This window comes from Phyllobates terribilis, unplaced genomic scaffold (assembly GCF_046119375.1).
Source record: "Phyllobates terribilis strain yellow unplaced genomic scaffold, ASM4611937v1 Scaffold_437__1_contigs__length_1545540, whole genome shotgun sequence".
Taxonomy (NCBI): Eukaryota; Metazoa; Chordata; class Amphibia; order Anura; family Dendrobatidae; genus Phyllobates; species Phyllobates terribilis.
In genome coordinates, this window is record NW_027363197.1 from 956199 (window position 1) to 973018 (window position 16820).

The window sequence follows — 16820 nt, forward strand, 5'->3', positions numbered from 1 at the left end:
ATTAAGGCGGGGGGTGGGGTGGAACGAGCAGCTGTCTACCCTTAGCAGGAGGGCTTCTGATTACATACCTCTCCTGCTGCTGCTGCTGCTGGCTGTCCAGCAGCAGACTGAAGGTGGCTGCTGCTGTGCACAGGTATATAAAGGCTCAGAGCCTATTATGACACGCGCAGCCAGCGTTCCATTGCCACATTCCATCTACTGCAGGCAGGATACCTGGCTGGCTGAATGTCGCTGAGAAGCTCACAGAGACCGCCATAAGCAACAGTTTAACAGAATGCCACAGACTAATCAACCAAACTTTTTGGGTTGGGTTCTCTTTTATAGTCTGCAGGCATTAAATGAAAGAAGTCAGTGTTCCAGCAGAAGGAGACAACGTTTCAGAAAAGGCATTGTAGCAAACCAAAAAAGAAATTTTAAGCGCAGCAGAGTAACCAGCGCACATACCTGTTAGCTCAGGTGAGTTTAAAAGGCTGCTGTTGATAACAAGGGCATTTGCTAAATAGATGGTGTGTGTGCAACAATATACTGAAAGGTCAATTATATTGTGCAGCTTATCTCACCACCTGTAGTTATTTAGGTGAAAGCTCCAAAATGCTTGCCTAATATGTCTGTTTATCCAAAAGGAAGTAAAAAGGGAGAGCTAGAAAGATAGCATTGCATCACATTACATGGCAATGCAATGCACAGTTGCTGAAGTTGAACCAAAATGAGCTTGTAATCTGGCTTCTGCAACTTTGAACATGAAAAATCCAATGAGGAGAAGAAAAGCAAAGCCAAAGAGTCCAACCCAAAATCCGACAAACAAGCAAAATGAACAAAAAACATTGAATTCAATTCTTTCTGATTTTAGAAACTGCATTAAAGAAGGGGTGCACCGGTCCTGGAGATACTGCAATACCAGGTCAATGCGTGGAGTGGACAGATCAAGTTCTTTTTCCATCTCCCTGTTCTAAAAATCCATTTAATATATGGTCCCCAGATAGGGGACGTATCAGATATTAAACTGATAAGAACAGATACTACACTTGATCTTAGCCAAAAGGCCGAGAAGCGATAACCAGAATTGGTTTCAAACTACGGAGCCACCCAAGGATCCTGAAAAGTCCATTTGTGGAGATGAGCTCCTGGACTCCCGTTAAGAAGACATGTTGTCAACCTCTAGATCCCTTACATGCCTGCACTTTTCGGCTTGCTGCTGCTGCAATCCACGCGTTTTAGATCTGCATAACTCCACCTCTTTAAACACAGCACCTTCACCCCCTGCTGTTCCCACCCGCCTCAACACCGTTGGAAGGGAGGAGAACCAATTAAGGCGGCGGGTGGGGTGGAACGAGCAGCTGTCTACCCTTAGCAGGAGGGCTCCTGATTACATACCTCTCCTGCTGCTGCTGCTGCTGGCTGTCCAGCAGCAGACTGAAGGTGGCTGCTGCTGTGCACAGGTATATAAAGGCTCAGAGCCTATTATGACACGCGCAGCCAGCGTTCCATTGCCACATTCCATCTACTGCAGGCAGGATACCTGGCTGGCTGAATGTCGCTGAGAAGCTCACAGAGACCGCCATAAGCAACAGTTTAACAGAATGCCACAGACTAATCAACCAAACTTTTTGGGTTGGGTTCTCTTTTATAGTCTGCAGGCATTAAATGAAAGAAGTCAGTGTTCCAGCAGAAGGAGACAACGTTTCAGAAAAGGCATTGTAGCAAACCAAAAAAGAAATTTTAAGCGCAGCAGAGTAACCAGCGCACATACCTGTTAGCTCAGGTGAGTTTAAAAGGCTGCTGTTGATAACAAGGGCATTTGCTAAATAGATGGTGTGTGTGCAACAATATACTGAAAGGTCAATTATATTGTGCAGCTTATCTCACCACCTGTAGTTATTTAGGTGAAAGCTCCAAAATGCTTGCCTAATATGTCTGTTTATCCAAAAGGAAGTAAAAAGGGAGAGCTAGAAAGATAGCATTGCATCACATTACATGGCAATGCAATGCACAGTTGCTGAAGTTGAACCAAAATGAGCTTGTAATCTGGCTTCTGCAACTTTGAACATGAAAAATCCAATGAGGAGAAGAAAAGCAAAGCCAAAGAGTCCATCCCAAAATCCGACAAACAAGCAAAATGAACAAAAAACATTGAATTCAATTCTTTCTGATTTTAGAAACTGCATTAAAGAAGGGGTGCACCGGTCCTGGAGATACTGCAATACCAGGTCAATGCGTGGAGTGGACAGAGCAAGCTCTTTTTCCATCTCCCTGTTCTAAAAATCCATTTAATATATGGTCCCCAGATAGGGGACGTATCAGATATTAAACTGATAAGAACAGATACTACACTTGATCTTAGCCAAAAGGCCGAGAAGCGATAACCAGAATTGGTTTCAAACTACGGAGCCACCCAAGGATCCTGAAAAGTCCATTTGTGGAGATGAGCTCCTGGACTCCCGTTAAGAAGACATGTTGTCAACCTCTAGATCCCTTACATGCCTGCACTTTTCGGCTTGCTGCTGCTGCAATCCACGCGTTTTAGATCTGCATAACTCCACCTCTTTAAACACAGCACCTTCACCCCCTGCTGTTCCCACCCGCCTCAACACCGTTGGAAGGGAGGAGAACCAATTAAGGCGGCGGGTGGGGTGGAACGAGCAGCTGTCTACCCTTAGCAGGAGGGCTCCTGATTACATACCTCTCCTGCTGCTGCTGCTGCTGCTGGCTGTCCAGCAGCAGACTGAAGGTGGCTGCTGCTGTGCACAGGTATATAAAGGCTCAGAGCCTATTATGACACGCGCAGCCAGCGTTCCATTGCCACATTCCATCTACTGCAGGCAGGATACCTGGCTGGCTGAATGTCGCTGAGAAGCTCACAGAGACCGCCATAAGCAACAGTTTAACAGAATGCCACAGACTAATCAACCAAACTTTTTGGGTTGGGTTCTCTTTTATAGTCTGCAGGCATTAAATGAAAGAAGTCAGTGTTCCAGCAGAAGGAGACAACGTTTCAGAAAAGGCATTGTAGCAAACCAAAAAAGAAATTTTAAGCGCAGCAGAGTAACCAGCGCACATACCTGTTAGCTCAGGTGAGTTTAAAAGGCTGCTGTTGATAACAAGGGCATTTGCTAAATAGATGGTGTGTGTGCAACAATATACTGAAAGGTCAATTATATTTTGCAGCTTATCTCACCACCTGTAGTTATTTAGGTGAAAGCTCCAAAATGCTTGCCTAATATGTCTGTTTATCCAAAAGGAAGTAAAAAGGGAGAGCTAGAAAGATAGCATTGCATCACATTACATGGCAATGCAATGCACAGTTGCTGAAGTTGAACCAAAATGAGCTTGTAATCTGGCTTCTGCAACTTTGAACATGAAAAATCCAATGAGGAGAAGAAAAGCAAAGCCAAAGAGTCCATCCCAAAATCCGACAAACAAGCAAAATGAACAAAAAACATTGAATTCAATTCTTTCTGATTTTAGAAACTGCATTAAAGAAGGGGTGCACCGGTCCTGGAGATACTGCAATACCAGGTCAATGCGTGGAGTGGACAGAGCAAGCTATTTTTCCATCTCCCTGTTCTAAAAATCCATTTAATATATGGTCCCCAGATAGGGGACGTATCAGATATTAAACTGATAAGAACAGATACTACACTTGATCTTAGCCAAAAGGCCGAGAAGCGATAACCAGAATTGGTTTCAAACTACGGAGCCACCCAAGGATCCTGAAAAGTCCATTTGTGGAGATGAGCTCCTGGACTCCCGTTAAGAAGACATGTTGTCAACCTCTAGATCCCTTACATGCCTGCACTTTTCGGCTTGCTGCTGCTGCAATCCACGCGTTTTAGATCTGCATAACTCCACCTCTTTAAACACAGCACCTTCACCCCCTGCTGTTCCCACCCGCCTCAACACCGTTGGAAGGGAGGAGAACCAATTAAGGCGGGGGGTGGGGTGGAACGAGCAGCTGTCTACCCTTAGCAGGAGGGCTCCTGATTACATACCTCTCCTGCTGCTGCTGCTGCTGCTGGCTGTCCAGCAGCAGACTGAAGGTGGCTGCTGCTGTGCACAGGTATATAAAGGCTCAGAGCCTATTATGACACGCGCAGCCAGCGTTCCATTGCCACATTCCATCTACTGCAGGCAGGATACCTGGCTGGCTGAATGTCGCTGAGAAGCTCACAGAGACCGCCATAAGCAACAGTTTAACAGAATGCCACAGACTAATCAACCAAACTTTTTGGGTTGGGTTCTCTTTTATAGTCTGCAGGCATTAAATGAAAGAAGTCAGTGTTCCAGCAGAAGGAGACAACGTTTCAGAAAAGGCATTGTAGCAAACCAAAAAAGAAATTTTAAGCGCAGCAGAGTAACCAGCGCACATACCTGTTAGCTCAGGTGAGTTTAAAAGGCTGCTGTTGATAACAAGGGCATTTGCTAAATAGATGGTGTGTGTGCAACAATATACTGAAAGGTCAATTATATTGTGCAGCTTATCTCACCACCTGTAGTTATTTAGGTGAAAGCTCCAAAATGCTTGCCTAATATGTCTGTTTATCCAAAAGGAAGTAAAAAGGGAGAGCTAGAAAGATAGCATTGCATCACATTACATGGCAATGCAATGCACAGTTGCTGAAGTTGAACCAAAATGAGCTTGTAATCTGGCTTCTGCAACTTTGAACATGAAAAATCCAATGAGGAGAAGAAAAGCAAAGCCAAAGAGTCCATCCCAAAATCCGACAAACAAGCAAAATGAACAAAAAACATTGAATTCAATTCTTTCTGATTTTAGAAACTGCATTAAAGAAGGGGTGCACCGGTCCTGGAGATACTGCAATACCAGGTCAATGCGTGGAGTGGACAGAGCAAGCTATTTTTCCATCTCCCTGTTCTAAAAATCCATTTAATATATGGTCCCCAGATAGGGGACGTATCAGATATTAAACTGATAAGAACAGATACTACACTTGATCTTAGCCAAAAGGCCGAGAAGCGATAACCAGAATTGGTTTCAAACTACGGAGCCACCCAAGGATCCTGAAAAGTCCATTTGTGGAGATGAGCTCCTGGACTCCCGTTAAGAAGACATGTTGTCAACCTCTAGATCCCTTACATGCCTGCACTTTTCGGCTTGCTGCTGCTGCAATCCACGCGTTTTAGATCTGCATAACTCCACCTCTTTAAACACAGCACCTTCACCCCCTGCTGTTCCCACCCGCCTCAACACCGTTGGAAGGGAGGAGAACCAATTAAGGCGGGGGGTGGGGTGGAACGAGCAGCTGTCTACCCTTAGCAGGAGGGCTCCTGATTACATACCTCTCCTGCTGCTGCTGCTGCTGCTGGCTGTCCAGCAGCAGACTGAAGGTGGCTGCTGCTGTGCACAGGTATATAAAGGCTCAGAGCCTATTATGACACGCGCAGCCAGCGTTCCATTGCCACATTCCATCTACTGCAGGCAGGATACCTGGCTGGCTGAATGTCGCTGAGAAGCTCACAGAGACCGCCATAAGCAACAGTTTAACAGAATGCCACAGACTAATCAACCAAACTTTTTGGGTTGGGTTCTCTTTTATAGTCTGCAGGCATTAAATGAAAGAAGTCAGTGTTCCAGCAGAAGGAGACAACGTTTCAGAAAAGGCATTGTAGCAAACCAAAAAAGAAATTTTAAGCGCAGCAGAGTAACCAGCGCACATACCTGTTAGCTCAGGTGAGTTTAAAAGGCTGCTGTTGATAACAAGGGCATTTGCTAAATAGATGGTGTGTGTGCAACAATATACTGAAAGGTCAATTATATTGTGCAGCTTATCTCACCACCTGTAGTTATTTAGGTGAAAGCTCCAAAATGCTTGCCTAATATGTCTGTTTATCCAAAAGGAAGTAAAAAGGGAGAGCTAGAAAGATAGCATTGCATCACATTACATGGCAATGCAATGCACAGTTGCTGAAGTTGAACCAAAATGAGCTTGTAATCTGGCTTCTGCAACTTTGAACATGAAAAATCCAATGAGGAGAAGAAAAGCAAAGCCAAAGAGTCCATCCCAAAATCCGACAAACAAGCAAAATGAACAAAAAACATTGAATTCAATTCTTTCTGATTTTAGAAACTGCATTAAAGAAGGGGTGCACCGGTCCTGGAGATACTGCAATACCAGGTCAATGCGTGGAGTGGACAGAGCAAGCTCTTTTTCCATCTCCCTGTTCTAAAAATCCATTTAATATATGGTCCCCAGATAGGGGACGTATCAGATATTAAACTGATAAGAACAGATACTACACTTGATCTTAGCCAAAAGGCCGAGAAGCGATAACCAGAATTGGTTTCAAACTACGGAGCCACCCAAGGATCCTGAAAAGTCCATTTGTGGAGATGAGCTCCTGGACTCCCGTTAAGAAGACATGTTGTCAACCTCTAGATCCCTTACATGCCTGCACTTTTCGGCTTGCTGCTGCTGCAATCCACGCGTTTTAGATCTGCATAACTCCACCTCTTTAAACACAGCACCTTCACCCCCTGCTGTTCCCACCCGCCTCAACACCGTTGGAAGGGAGGAGAACCAATTAAGGCGGGGGGTGGGGTGGAACGAGCAGCTGTCTACCCTTAGCAGGAGGGCTCCTGATTACATACCTCTCCTGCTGCTGCTGCTGCTGGCTGTCCAGCAGCAGACTGAAGGTGGCTGCTGCTGTGCACAGGTATATAAAGGCTCAGAGCCTATTATGACACGCGCAGCCAGCGTTCCATTGCCACATTCCATCTACTGCAGGCAGGATACCTGGCTGGCTGAATGTCGCTGAGAAGCTCACAGAGACCGCCATAAGCAACAGTTTAACAGAATGCCACAGACTAATCAACCAAACTTTTTGGGTTGGGTTCTCTTTTATAGTCTGCAGGCATTAAATGAAAGAAGTCAGTGTTCCAGCAGAAGGAGACAACGTTTCAGAAAAGGCATTGTAGCAAACCAAAAAAGAAATTTTAAGCGCAGCAGAGTAACCAGCGCACATACCTGTTAGCTCAGGTGAGTTTAAAAGGCTGCTGTTGATAACAAGGGCATTTGCTAAATAGATGGTGTGTGTGCAACAATATACTGAAAGGTCAATTATATTGTGCAGCTTATCTCACCACCTGTAGTTATTTAGGTGAAAGCTCCAAAATGCTTGCCTAATATGTCTGTTTATCCAAAAGGAAGTAAAAAGGGAGAGCTAGAAAGATAGCATTGCATCACATTACATGGCAATGCAATGCACAGTTGCTGAAGTTGAACCAAAATGAGCTTGTAATCTGGCTTCTGCAACTTTGAACATGAAAAATCCAATGAGGAGAAGAAAAGCAAAGCCAAAGAGTCCATCCCAAAATCCGACAAACAAGCAAAATGAACAAAAAACATTGAATTCAATTCTTTCTGATTTTAGAAACTGCATTAAAGAAGGGGTGCACCGGTCCTGGAGATACTGCAATACCAGGTCAATGCGTGGAGTGGACAGAGCAAGCTCTTTTTCCATCTCCCTGTTCTAAAAATCCATTTAATATATGGTCCCCAGATAGGGGACGTATCAGATATTAAACTGATAAGAACAGATACTACACTTGATCTTAGCCAAAAGGCCGAGAAGCGATAACCAGAATTGGTTTCAAACTACGGAGCCACCCAAGGATCCTGAAAAGTCCATTTGTGGAGATGAGCTCCTGGACTCCCGTTAAGAAGACATGTTGTCAACCTCTAGATCCCTTACATGCCTGCACTTTTCGGCTTGCTGCTGCTGCAATCCACGCGTTTTAGATCTGCATAACTCCACCTCTTTAAACACAGCACCTTCACCCCCTGCTGTTCCCACCCGCCTCAACACCGTTGGAAGGGAGGAGAACCAATTAAGGCGGGGGGTGGGGTGGAACGAGCAGCTGTCTACCCTTAGCAGGAGGGCTCCTGATTACATACCTCTCCTGCTGCTGCTGCTGCTGGCTGTCCAGCAGCAGACTGAAGGTGGCTGCTGCTGTGCACAGGTATATAAAGGCTCAGAGCCTATTATGACACGCGCAGCCAGCGTTCCATTGCCACATTCCATCTACTGCAGGCAGGACACCTGGCTGGCTGAATGTCGCTGAGGATCTCACAGAGACCGCCATAAGCAACAGTTTAACAGAATGCCACAGACTAATCAACCAAACTTTTTGGGTTGGGTTCTCTTTTATAGTCTGCAGGCATTAAATGAAAGAAGTCAGTGTTCCAGCAGAAGGAGACAACGTTTCAGAAAAGGCATTGTAGCAAACCAAAAAAGAAATTTTAAGCGCAGCAGAGTAACCAGCGCACATACCTGTTAGCTCAGGTGAGTTTAAAAGGCTGCTGTTGATAACAAGGGCATTTGCTAAATAGATGGTGTGTGTGCAACAATATACTGAAAGGTCAATTATATTGTGCAGCTTATCTCACCACCTGTAGTTATTTAGGTGAAAGCTCCAAAATGCTTGCCTAATATGTCTGTTTATCCAAAAGGAAGTAAAAAGGGAGAGCTAGAAAGATAGCATTGCATCACATTACATGGCAATGCAATGCACAGTTGCTGAAGTTGAACCAAAATGAGCTTGTAATCTGGCTTCTGCAACTTTGAACATGAAAAATCCAATGAGGAGAAGAAAAGCAAAGCCAAAGAGTCCATCCCAAAATCCGACAAACAAGCAAAATGAACAAAAAACATTGAATTCAATTCTTTCTGATTTTAGAAACTGCATTAAAGAAGGGGTGCACCGGTCCTGGAGATACTGCAATACCAGGTCAATGTGTGGAGTGGACAGAGCAAGCTCTTTTTCCATCTCCCTGTTCTAAAAATCCATTTAATATATGGTCCCCAGATAGGGGACGTATCAGATATTAAACTGATAAGAACAGATACTACACTTGATCTTAGCCAAAAGGCCGAGAAGCGATAACCAGAATTGGTTTCAAACTACGGAGCCACCCAAGGATCCTGAAAAGTCCATTTGTGGAGATGAGCTCCTGGACTCCCGTTAAGAAGACATGTTGTCAACCTCTAGATCCCTTACATGCCTGCACTTTTCGGCTTGCTGCTGCTGCAATCCACGCGTTTTAGATCTGCATAACTCCACCTCTTTAAACACAGCACCTTCACCCCCTGCTGTTCCCACCCGCCTCAACACCGTTGGAAGGGAGGAGAACCAATTAAGGCGGGGGGTGGGGTGGAACGAGCAGCTGTCTACCCTTAGCAGGAGGGCTCCTGATTACATACCTCTCCTGCTGCTGCTGCTGCTGGCTGTCCAGCAGCAGACTGAAGGTGGCTGCTGCTGTGCACAGGTATATAAAGGCTCAGAGCCTATTATGACACGCGCAGCCAGCGTTCCATTGCCACATTCCATCTACTGCAGGCAGGACACCTGGCTGGCTGAATGTCGCTGAGGATCTCACAGAGACCGCCATAAGCAACAGTTTAACAGAATGCCACAGACTAATCAACCAAACTTTTTGGGTTGGGTTCTCTTTTATAGTCTGCAGGCATTAAATGAAAGAAGTCAGTGTTCCAGCAGAAGGAGACAACGTTTCAGAAAAGGCATTGTAGCAAACCAAAAAAGAAATTTTAAGCGCAGCAGAGTAACCAGCGCACATACCTGTTAGCTCAGGTGAGTTTAAAAGGCTGCTGTTGATAACAAGGGCATTTGCTAAATAGATGGTGTGTGTGCAACAATATACTGAAAGGTCAATTATATTGTGCAGCTTATCTCACCACCTGTAGTTATTTAGGTGAAAGCTCCAAAATGCTTGCCTAATATGTCTGTTTATCCAAAAGGAAGTAAAAAGGGAGAGCTAGAAAGATAGCATTGCATCACATTACATGGCAATGCAATGCACAGTTGCTGAAGTTGAACCAAAATGAGCTTGTAATCTGGCTTCTGCAACTTTGAACATGAAAAATCCAATGAGGAGAAGAAAAGCAAAGCCAAAGAGTCCATCCCAAAATCCGACAAACAAGCAAAATGAACAAAAAACATTGAATTCAATTCTTTCTGATTTTAGAAACTGCATTAAAGAAGGGGTGCACCGGTCCTGGAGATACTGCAATACCAGGTCAATGTGTGGAGTGGACAGAGCAAGCTCTTTTTCCATCTCCCTGTTCTAAAAATCCATTTAATATATGGTCCCCAGATAGGGGACGTATCAGATATTAAACTGATAAGAACAGATACTACACTTGATCTTAGCCAAAAGGCCGAGAAGCGATAACCAGAATTGGTTTCAAACTACGGAGCCACCCAAGGATCCTGAAAAGTCCATTTGTGGAGATGAGCTCCTGGACTCCCGTTAAGAAGACATGTTGTCAACCTCTAGATCCCTTACATGCCTGCACTTTTCGGCTTGCTGCTGCTGCAATCCACGCGTTTTAGATCTGCATAACTCCACCTCTTTAAACACAGCACCTTCACCCCCTGCTGTTCCCACCCGCCTCAACACCGTTGGAAGGGAGGAGAACCAATTAAGGCGGGGGGTGGGGTGGAACGAGCAGCTGTCTACCCTTAGCAGGAGGGCTCCTGATTACATACCTCTCCTGCTGCTGCTGCTGCTGGCTGTCCAGCAGCAGACTGAAGGTGGCTGCTGCTGTGCACAGGTATATAAAGGCTCAGAGCCTATTATGACACGCGCAGCCAGCGTTCCATTGCCACATTCCATCTACTGCAGGCAGGATACCTGGCTGGCTGAATGTCGCTGAGAAGCTCACAGAGACCGCCATAAGCAACAGTTTAACAGAATGCCACAGACTAATCAACCAAACTTTTTGGGTTGGGTTCTCTTTTATAGTCTGCAGGCATTAAATGAAAGAAGTCAGTGTTCCAGCAGAAGGAGACAACGTTTCAGAAAAGGCATTGTAGCAAACCAAAAAAGAAATTTTAAGCGCAGCAGAGTAACCAGCGCACATACCTGTTAGCTCAGGTGAGTTTAAAAGGCTGCTGTTGATAACAAGGGCATTTGCTAAATAGATGGTGTGTGTGCAACAATATACTGAAAGGTCAATTATATTGTGCAGCTTATCTCACCACCTGTAGTTATTTAGGTGAAAGCTCCAAAATGCTTGCCTAATATGTCTGTTTATCCAAAAGGAAGTAAAAAGGGAGAGCTAGAAAGATAGCATTGCATCACATTACATGGCAATGCAATGCACAGTTGCTGAAGTTGAACCAAAATGTGCTTGTAATCTGGCTTCTGCAACTTTGAACATGAAAAATCCAATGAGGAGAAGAAAAGCAAAGCCAAAGAGTCCATCCCAAAATCCGACAAACAAGCAAAATGAACAAAAAACATTGAATTCAATTCTTTCTGATTTTAGAAACTGCATTAAAGAAGGGGTGCACCGGTCCTGGAGATACTGCAATACCAGGTCAATGCGTGGAGTGGACAGAGCAAGCTCTTTTTCCATCTCCCTGTTCTAAAAATCCATTTAATATATGGTCCCCAGATAGGGGACGTATCAGATATTAAACTGATAAGAACAGATACTACACTTGATCTTAGCCAAAAGGCCGAGAAGCGATAACCAGAATTGGTTTCAAACTACGGAGCCACCCAAGGATCCTGAAAAGTCCATTTGTGGAGATGAGCTCCTGGACTCCCGTTAAGAAGACATGTTGTCAACCTCTAGATCCCTTACATGCCTGCACTTTTCGGCTTGCTGCTGCTGCAATCCACGCGTTTTAGATCTGCATAACTCCACCTCTTTAAACACAGCACCTTCACCCCCTGCTGTTCCCACCCGCCTCAACACCGTTGGAAGGGAGGAGAACCAATTAAGGCGGGGGGTGGGGTGGAACGAGCAGCTGTCTACCCTTAGCAGGAGGGCTCCTGATTACATACCTCTCCTGCTGCTGCTGCTGCTGGCTGTCCAGCAGCAGACTGAAGGTGGCTGCTGCTGTGCACAGGTATATAAAGGCTCAGAGCCTATTATGACACGCGCAGCCAGCGTTCCATTGCCACATTCCATCTACTGCAGGCAGGATACCTGGCTGGCTGAATGTCGCTGAGAAGCTCACAGAGACCGCCATAAGCAACAGTTTAACAGAATGCCACAGACTAATCAACCAAACTTTTTGGGTTGGGTTCTCTTTTATAGTCTGCAGGCATTAAATGAAAGAAGTCAGTGTTCCAGCAGAAGGAGACAACGTTTCAGAAAAGGCATTGTAGCAAACCAAAAAAGAAATTTTAAGCGCAGCAGAGTAACCAGCGCACATACCTGTTAGCTCAGGTGAGTTTAAAAGGCTGCTGTTGATAACAAGGGCATTTGCTAAATAGATGGTGTGTGTGCAACAATATACTGAAAGGTCAATTATATTGTGCAGCTTATCTCACCACCTGTAGTTATTTAGGTGAAAGCTCCAAAATGCTTGCCTAATATGTCTGTTTATCCAAAAGGAAGTAAAAAGGGAGAGCTAGAAAGATAGCATTGCATCACATTACATGGCAATGCAATGCACAGTTGCTGAAGTTGAACCAAAATGAGCTTGTAATCTGGCTTCTGCAACTTTGAACATGAAAAATCCAATGAGGAGAAGAAAAGCAAAGCCAAAGAGTCCATCCCAAAATCCGACAAACAAGCAAAATGAACAAAAAACATTGAATTCAATTCTTTCTGATTTTAGAAACTGCATTAAAGAAGGGGTGCACCGGTCCTGGAGATACTGCAATACCAGGTCAATGCGTGGAGTGGACAGAGCAAGCTCTTTTTCCATCTCCCTGTTCTAAAAATCCATTTAATATATGGTCCCCAGATAGGGGACGTATCAGATATTAAACTGATAAGAACAGATTTTTTTAATTGAATGCGTCAGAAGACGCGACATAAATTAAATTCCATTTGCATGGATAACCAAAAAAATGTCGCCTACGCCTTCATCATCCGAATTCAACTTTTTGTTTTTTTTAAGAAAATTTAATGATAATTAATAAATAAAACATAACATAACATATCCTTACATCAACAACAAAAAACTTCCAACAAAAACATCAACTCAACATTTTTCTTCTTCCACGTTTCTTCTTCCTCCATGACATGTCCAACAATTTCCAGTCAAAACCTTGCAGCAAAATCTTTTCATCTTCTTCAGCTTCAGCACTGGTATCAACACAATCCTGCATTACTTTCTCTTTTCCCTTATCATCCACCTTCCTTTTTTCCTTAACGTCTTTACTTCTAGGTACTCTCTCCAGTCTGCAAAACATAGAGTCCCCAACTCCTGAGAACTCATGCTTCTCTCCCACAAACTCCTTCTTATTTTCAACTACTTGTATATCTTTGTCTTCTTTCTCTTTACAATCTTCAAACGATTCTTCAAATATCTTTTTCCCTTTCTCCTCTTTTTTCCCACCTTCCTCATAACAAAATCCAGGTTTCCCATTATCAATTCTTCTTTTACCATTTTCCACATAACTGAATCCACATTTACCATTTATAACAATCCTTCCTAAACTTAGTTCATTTTGTCCATTTTCCCAAACTAGGAAACTTCTCTTCCCATTCCAGACTCCCACTTTATTTAAGTAGTCCTTCTGGAATTTTACCAAAATACTCCATGGCTTCAAAAACTCCATCACTTCCTCCATCTCTACAAAGGGGTCATCCATACAGATAACCACCTTTTTCGGCCTTCCAGCAAAAAGAGCATTAACTCCAATTTCTTTTCCTTCCCAATTCTTGAGAAGACAAATACACTTTTCTTCAGACTTCAGTGTTACGTCAAATACCTTTTTAAACTTGATTTCTTGCATACAAAAAATGTCCTCTTCAATGATCGTCCCATACTTGAACAGAATATCCAAGATCTGATTCTCCTCCAACGAAAAATCCTCTAACTCCGTCTTCACATAGAACCGTAAACAGTTCCTCTTCCTCGTCAACTCCATCTTCTTCCTCCAAAAGAACTGCAACCCACAGCTATGTGTGGTGACACGATGATCGCCTCTCGTTGCCCAGGGACTAATCCGACTCCCCAATAGCAGCAGGAGGGTGAAGCCCTGCCGTTAGACAAAGCGATCCCCCCAGGTCAAGGAGCCGGGTACCCTGGGCACCTCCTAGCCAAGGCCAAGGCAGCAACTGGTAGATCACTGCACCTGATCTTAGCCAAAAGGCCGAGAAGCGATAACCAGAATTGGTTTCAAACTACGGAGCCACCCAAGGATCCTGAAAAGTCCATTTGTGGAGATGAGCTCCTGGACTCCCGTTAAGAAGACATGTTGTCAACCTCTAGATCCCTTACATGCCTGCACTTTTCGGCTTGCTGCTGCTGCAATCCACGCGTTTTAGATCTGCATAACTCCACCTCTTTAAACACAGCACCTTCACCCCCTGCTGTTCCCACCCGCCTCAACACCGTTGGAAGGGAGGAGAACCAATTAAGGCGGGGGGTGGGGTGGAACGAGCAGCTGTCTACCCTTAGCAGGAGGGCTCCTGATTACATACCTCTCCTGCTGCTGCTGCTCCTGGCTGTCCAGCAGCAGACTGAAGGTGGCTGCTGCTGTGCACAGGTATATAAAGGCTCAGAGCCTATTATGACACGCGCAGCCAGCGTTCCATTGCCACATTCCATCTACTGCAGGCAGGATACCTGGCTGGCTGAATGTCGCTGAGAAGCTCACAGAGACCGCCATAAGCAACAGTTTAACAGAATGCCACAGACTAATCAACCAAACTTTTTGGGTTGGGTTCTCTTTTATAGTCTGCAGGCATTAAATGAAAGAAGTCAGTGTTCCAGCAGAAGGAGACAACGTTTCAGAAAAGGCATTGTAGCAAACCAAAAAAGAAATTTTAAGCGCAGCAGAGTAACCAGCGCACATACCTGTTAGCTCAGGTGAGTTTAAAAGGCTGCTGTTGATAACAAGGGCATTTGCTAAATAGATGGTGTGTGTGCAACAATATACTGAAAGGTCAATTATATTGTGCAGCTTATCTCACCACCTGTAGTTATTTAGGTGAAAGCTCCAAAATGCTTGCCTAATATGTCTGTTTATCCAAAAGGAAGTAAAAAGGGAGAGCTAGAAAGATAGCATTGCATCACATTACATGGCAATGCAATGCACAGTTGCTGAAGTTGAACCAAAATGAGCTTGTAATCTGGCTTCTGCAACTTTGAACATGAAAAATCCAATGAGGAGAAGAAAAGCAAAGCCAAAGAGTCCATCCCAAAATCCGACAAACAAGCAAAATGAACAAAAAACATTGAATTCAATTCTTTCTGATTTTAGAAACTGCATTAAAGAAGGGGCGCACCGGTCCTGGAGATACTGCAATACCAGGTCAATGCGTGGAGTGGACAGAGCAAGCTCTTTTCCCATCTCCCTGTTCTAAAAATCCATTTAATATATGGTCCCCAGATAGGGGACGTATCAGATATTAAACTGATAAGAACAGATACTACACTTGATCTTAGCCAAAAGGCCGAGAAGCGATAACCAGAATTGGTTTCAAACTACGGAGCCACCCAAGGATCCTGAAAAGTCCATTTGTGGAGATGAGCTCCTGGACTCCCGTTAAGAAGACATGTTGTCAACCTCTACATCCCTTACATGCCTGCACTTTTCGGCTTGCTGCTGCTGCAATCCACGCGTTTTAGATCTGCATAACTCCACCTCTTTAAACACAGCACCTTCACCCCCTGCTGTTCCCACCCGCCTCAACACCGTTGGAAGGGAGGAGAACCAATTAAGGCGGGGGGTGGGGTGGAACGAGCAGCTGTCTACCCTTAGCAGGAGGGCTCCTGATTACATACCTCTCCTGCTGCTGCTGCTGCTGGCTGTCCAGCAGCAGACTGAAGGTGGCTGCTGCTGTGCACAGGTATATAAAGGCTCAGAGCCTATTATGACACGCGCAGCCAGCGTTCCATTGCCACATTCCATCTACTGCAGGCAGGATGCCTGGCTGGCTGAATGTCGCTGAGAAGCTCACAGAGACCGCCATAAGCAACAGTTTAACAGAATGCCACAGACTAATCAACCAAACTTTTTGGGTTGGGTTCTCTTTTATAGTCTGCAGGCATTAAATGAAAGAAGTCAGTGTTCCAGCAGAAGGAGACAACGTTTCAGAAAAGGCATTGTAGCAAACCAAAAAAGAAATTTTAAGCGCAGCAGAGTAACCAGCGCACATACCTGTTAGCTCAGGTGAGTTTAAAAGGCTGCTGTTGATAACAAGGGCATTTGCTAAATAGATGGTGTGTGTGCAACAATATACTGAAAGGTCAATTATATTGTGCAGCTTATCTCACCACCTGTAGTTATTTAGGTGAAAGCTCCAAAATGCTTGCCTAATATGTCTGTTTATCCAAAAGGAGGTAAAAAGGGAGAGCTAGAAAGATAGCATTGCATCACATTACATGGCAATGCAATGCACAGTTGCTGAAGTTGAACCAAAATGAGCTTGTAATCTGGCTTCTGCAACTTTGAACATGAAAAATCCAATGAGGAGAAGAAAAGCAAAGCCAAAGAGTCCATCCCAAAATCCGACAAACAAGCAAAATGAACAAAAAACATTGAATTCAATTCTTTCTGATTTTAGAAACTGCATTAAAGAAGGGGTGCACCGGTCCTGGAGATACTGCAATACCAGGTCAATGCGTGGAGTAGACAGAGCAAGCTCTTTTTCCATCTCCCTGTTCTAAAAATCCATTTAATATATGGTCCCCAGATAGGGGACGTATCAGATATTAAACTGATAAGAACAGATACTACACTTGATCTTAGCCAAAAGGCCGAGAAGCGATAACCAGAATTGGTTTCAAACTACGGAGCCACCCAAGGATCCTGAAAAGTCCATTTGTGGAGATGAGCTCCTGGACTCCCGTTAAGAAGACATGTTGT

The 16820-nt window shown here is 44.4% G+C and overlaps 12 non-coding genes across 12 annotated transcripts; all 12 read right to left on the reverse strand.

The window, feature by feature from the left end:
• Positions 1-864: 864 nt before the first annotated feature.
• Positions 865-1055, reverse strand: LOC141228321 (U2 spliceosomal RNA). The gene has a single exon (XR_012295236.1). It is a non-coding gene; the product is annotated as a U2 spliceosomal RNA (small nuclear RNA).
• A 1115-nt stretch (positions 1056-2170) lies between these two features.
• Positions 2171-2361, reverse strand: LOC141228869 (U2 spliceosomal RNA). The gene has a single exon (XR_012295666.1). It is a non-coding gene; the product is annotated as a U2 spliceosomal RNA (small nuclear RNA).
• A 1118-nt stretch (positions 2362-3479) lies between these two features.
• On the reverse strand, positions 3480-3670 carry LOC141228260 (U2 spliceosomal RNA). The gene has a single exon (XR_012295177.1). It is a non-coding gene; the product is annotated as a U2 spliceosomal RNA (small nuclear RNA).
• A 1118-nt stretch (positions 3671-4788) lies between these two features.
• On the reverse strand, positions 4789-4979 carry LOC141228261 (U2 spliceosomal RNA). The gene has a single exon (XR_012295178.1). It is a non-coding gene; the product is annotated as a U2 spliceosomal RNA (small nuclear RNA).
• A 1118-nt stretch (positions 4980-6097) lies between these two features.
• On the reverse strand, positions 6098-6288 carry LOC141228870 (U2 spliceosomal RNA). Its single transcript, XR_012295667.1, has one exon. It is a non-coding gene; the product is annotated as a U2 spliceosomal RNA (small nuclear RNA).
• Positions 6289-7403: 1115 nt separating this feature from the next.
• On the reverse strand, positions 7404-7594 carry LOC141228871 (U2 spliceosomal RNA). The gene has a single exon (XR_012295668.1). It is a non-coding gene; the product is annotated as a U2 spliceosomal RNA (small nuclear RNA).
• A 1115-nt stretch (positions 7595-8709) lies between these two features.
• On the reverse strand, positions 8710-8900 carry LOC141228244 (U2 spliceosomal RNA). Its single transcript, XR_012295162.1, has one exon. It is a non-coding gene; the product is annotated as a U2 spliceosomal RNA (small nuclear RNA).
• A 1115-nt stretch (positions 8901-10015) lies between these two features.
• On the reverse strand, positions 10016-10206 carry LOC141228245 (U2 spliceosomal RNA). The gene has a single exon (XR_012295163.1). It is a non-coding gene; the product is annotated as a U2 spliceosomal RNA (small nuclear RNA).
• Positions 10207-11321: 1115 nt separating this feature from the next.
• LOC141228872 (U2 spliceosomal RNA) lies at positions 11322-11512 on the reverse strand. The gene has a single exon (XR_012295669.1). It is a non-coding gene; the product is annotated as a U2 spliceosomal RNA (small nuclear RNA).
• Positions 11513-12627: 1115 nt separating this feature from the next.
• On the reverse strand, positions 12628-12814 carry LOC141228347 (U2 spliceosomal RNA). The gene has a single exon (XR_012295262.1). It is a non-coding gene; the product is annotated as a U2 spliceosomal RNA (small nuclear RNA).
• A 2412-nt stretch (positions 12815-15226) lies between these two features.
• On the reverse strand, positions 15227-15417 carry LOC141228228 (U2 spliceosomal RNA). The gene has a single exon (XR_012295147.1). It is a non-coding gene; the product is annotated as a U2 spliceosomal RNA (small nuclear RNA).
• A 1115-nt stretch (positions 15418-16532) lies between these two features.
• LOC141228693 (U2 spliceosomal RNA) lies at positions 16533-16723 on the reverse strand. Its single transcript, XR_012295497.1, has one exon. It is a non-coding gene; the product is annotated as a U2 spliceosomal RNA (small nuclear RNA).
• Between the last annotated feature and the right edge of the window lie 97 nt (positions 16724-16820).